Raw genomic sequence first — 4,312 nt, 5'->3', positions numbered from 1 at the left:
CAGCTAATATGTTTGGAGTTATTTAAAATGTATATTGAGAAAAATGTATTTTCACTATTGCTGTAGATAGCATCTACATAAGACTGTTGAATTGATTGTTGTTTTATATCAAACAACTTTTATAATAGTTATTTTTATTGTTATAACATATTATATATTTTAAGGAATACGACAAAAAAGATATTGTAGGTATTGAAGGGGGGATCTATGGGAGGAGCGGTGGTACAAAAGGGGAACAAGAATGTGATTCAATTCTATTTAATTAAAATATGTTTTTAAATATTAACAAATTCAGATAAATTGAAATCATGTAACTTTTCTTATCATAATACAATAAAAGTTTAAAAAATATATCAAAAAAAATCCATGTTCTATTGAATCTTTGGCTATGAACTACTCTTTAAATGGGAACAAAAAGAACTACTCTTGAGTGATTTCTAACATTGCTCTCTGACTATCCTTCTGAAACATATGCTGTGTCATATGTAATTTGCAGATTAACTTAAGGCTTAGATATAATGACACAAACCTTCAATGTCAGCCCTTGGAGGCTGAGGCAGGCAGATCTATGCTGAGCTCCAGTACAGTCAGGTCTACTTAGCAAGACCCTGTCTCAAAGAAGAAAATTAAACTGCAGCTGAGAGGCCCAAGAAGAAAGACAAAGGTTGCCCTGTCCACAATTGTAACCTAGAACAAATTCCCTCAAGTGAGCTTCAGTTTGCTCCCAAGGCTTTCCTGATTCCCCTCCCATTGAGAAATTATTTTCTGATTCTTGGCCCCCTAGTGCTGTGCAATAGCTCTCAACAGAACTTCTCCTACTTTAACTTGTATTTTGAATATTTATTCCAACTTAATCCATGAAACAAGTCTTCAAATCTTTTGGAGGCAATGTCCACACTGGCCTCATCCTACACTCATACAGAGCACCAGGAAGGAGCACAGAACATGGAGAAGCATGCTCATCTTTCATGTGGGTGAAGGGCAACAAGAGGTTTACTGGGTGGTGAAGTGCTCTTTTTTATTTTTCTCTTTTATTTGCTTATTTAATTACATTGGTTTGGGCTTTTTTTTTTTTTGAGACAATCTCACTACATATGTAACCCAGCAGTGTAGGATACCAGATGTTTGAGGCATTATTTTATTTAACTTTTGCAATGGTCCTTTTTGAAAGATACTGCTCTAGTCATTTTACAGCTAAGGAAATTGAGAATGAGAGAGGTTAAAGTCGTGAGTGGGAGGTTTTTCTCCAGAAGGAAAATGTATGAGCTATTAAGGTGATACATTACGTTTGTCCAAATTCACCCAAGATAAATAGGTGGGGAGCCATAGTGCAAGACCCTGTCGAGCCTTAGCTTACCGGAGACCCCCTGAATGAATTACATGGAGCCTGATGATGACATGCAAAGAGCATGAGGATTTTTATTCCAGTGCACTGATGCCATCCCAGACCCTAAGGAAAGGAGGCAACCCCGCACAACTTGTTCAGTGAGCTTTTACACAATTTTCAGGGTAGTAGCCATTAGACACAATGTGATTCGTAAAACAGTGTGACTTTTTAAACTGACTGGTCTTCAGGGAATGAGATGGCAAGGACTTCCCTTGTCTGAAGGTGGGCAAAGGTCCACTCTGTGGAATGTGTCCCCACCTGCAGGTTGGTTCTCACCCTGTGACCTAAGGAATGTTAATTAGCCTTTCCCTTCCTGAGGGTTCCACTACCTTTCCTAAGTTCCTGAGCTTATCTTATTAAGGAAATTCCTGGCCTCCCAGTGTTTTTCTGAGATGTCCCTGTTTACTCAGATCTTACAATAGCAGTGACTCAAGTAGATGGAAAGAAAAAATGCTTCTAGTGAGGACAATGTGGGAAGATTTCACAGGCTTTCTCAAACTTGGACTAGAAGCTGAGACATGCCCAATAGTTGAAGAGAGGAACTGCAGAAAAGCTATGGTTTCGCTGCAACCAGCTGGCTTTTCTCGGACCCTCAGGCAGCTCAGGGACTTCTCATTCCCAGTGTAAACCCTGGAAGACTCTATTTACAGTTTTATAAAATAAAACCATGACAACAAATTTTGTTTGGTTGGGTTTTTTTGTTATTTGAAACAGGGTTTCTCTGTGTAGCCTTGGCTGTCCTGGAACTCACTCTGTAGACCAGGCTGGCCTCGAACTCGGAAATCCACCTGCCTCTGCCTCCCAAGTGCTGGGATTAAAGGCATGCACCACCACTGCCCAGCACAGGTTGCAATCTTTACAGCTTATTTTTCATATAGGTGATACATTTTATATTTGGCTTAAAGAGATGAAAATTCAAACCCTTCAAAATTATCAAGGGAATATAGTTAGTATTAAAAAAGAAATTACAAAATTCAAAACTCTAAAGTTTTTATGAGATTTTTTAATTACTACAAACTTTTAACATATCTTGAAATTCTAAAGATGAGCTGAATAACTATCTGGCTTACAGGTTTGAGAAGAGAACTGTTTTACATTAACTTCATATATAGGGTAAAATGTTTACAAACACTTTTACACCTTGATAAATACTGTGTTCTAAAAGTTATTTCAAAACGAAATCATCTTTGAGAACTGTGTGAAAACAACAAAGTCAGTTTCATCTGTTAAGCTTCCTAAGTCTTGCCGCACACCCTATCATCTGGGTCCTGGGGAAGCAGGGAGGGGAGGAGCACCAATTCCAGAAGACCTCACTCAGGTGCTGGGGGGTGGTGGTCGATGCCTTTGATCCCAGTACTTGGGAGGCAGAGACAGGCGGATTTCTGAGTTCAAGGCCAGCCTGGTCTACAGAGTGAGTTCCAGGACAGCCAGGGCTATACAGAGAAACCTTGTCTCAAATCCCCCCTTCCCCAAAAAAAGGAGAAGACCTCATATTCAAGAACTGCCAGGCTATACAGTAAATTTGGGGTATGCTAAATACCAACTTTTCTAAACAAACCCACCTAATCTCTACACACTTTTCTTTGTGTGTGTGTGTGTGTGTGTGTGTGTGTGTGTGTGTGTGTTTTCAAGACAGGATTTCTCTGTGTAGCCCTGGCTGTCCTAGAACTCACTCTGTAGACCAGGCTGGCCTAGAACTACACTTTTCAAGGGTACAGTAAAGCTCTTGTGAAATTAGGCATGCATCTTTAAAGAGGATGTTACTAAAAACTATTAAATCTTAGAAAATCGGGTGATTGGAATTTTTTTTAAAAAGCACACTAGAAAAAGACAGAAAGAAAACTAAACAAAAACAAAACAAACTAAACAACAACAACATTCAAGAGTACAGTACACACAAGAAGGGTGTTCTGAAAAGGTCTCCTTCCACCCTACTACTCTTCCAAAGCATGAGAACAAATTTTAATTAAGTGGATTGAGTTGCAGAGCAGGTTCAAGGCTCAAAGTAGGAAGTTGCAAGTGCAGCAAAGCCAGGTGACTTCTGCTAGGGTGTAAAGCCATCAGGGGGCTGTATAGCCTACTCAAGGCTGAGGGAAGAGCACATTTAATGCTAGCATAGAAAACTTACTAAGATTTTTAAGTGTCAAATTCCTGCTTGAAGTGTTTTCCTGAGTTATCTCATGTAGTGCTTCCTGGATTCAATAACAATTCGGTTACAGAGAAGATGAGACTCTCTGTTCCAGATAAGAGAATAAATTTCTCTTACTCTTTAAGATTTTTTTTATCACTGTTAATTGCATGTATGTATGTATGAGTTCAGGTGCCAAAACAGACCAGAAGATTGAATTCCTGGAATCTAGGGTTACTAATGGATGGGAGTGCCTGGTGTGGGTACTGGAAACTGAACCCAGGTCCCCTGGAAGAGCGGTGTGTACTCTCAAGTGCTGAGCCATGTCTCCACCTGCTTTCTTAGCAATTTTGTTCTCCATGGATTCTAAAGACATTGGATGAGAGAAGATGATCTTGGTTCAGTTCTATGGATCCAAATGTTGACCTCTTCCAGAGACAACATCTGTGGATAGCATTCCAACAGTTACCTTAGTCTAGGTGAGTGTCGCCTAAAATTAGCTATTACAAAAGGAAGTTTCAAATACAAGAGCAAAAGCAAGCAGGCTTCACAAAGAACCAAAGAGGGACCCCCCAAAAATTAGAGGAGGAAAGGTAGTCATTAAAATAAGACTTAAAATTCCCAGTGAATAAATTTGACGATGAACTGGAAAATACAAGTAATTGATTTTCACTTGTTTCTTTGGAAGTGAGCCTGCCAGGCATAGTGAGGCTCACCGGTAGTCCAGCACTTGGAAAGTGGAGAGGGATGGACCAAGAGTTTAAAGACATTCTGAGCTACATAGCAAAGATAGAGGT

The sequence above is a fragment of the Mastomys coucha genome, unplaced genomic scaffold, assembly GCF_008632895.1.
Source record: "Mastomys coucha isolate ucsf_1 unplaced genomic scaffold, UCSF_Mcou_1 pScaffold16, whole genome shotgun sequence".
NCBI lineage: Eukaryota > Metazoa > Chordata > Mammalia > Rodentia > Muridae > Mastomys > Mastomys coucha.
The sequence above is the reverse complement of the archived record's forward strand: the minus strand, read 5'-3'. Positions refer to the sequence as shown.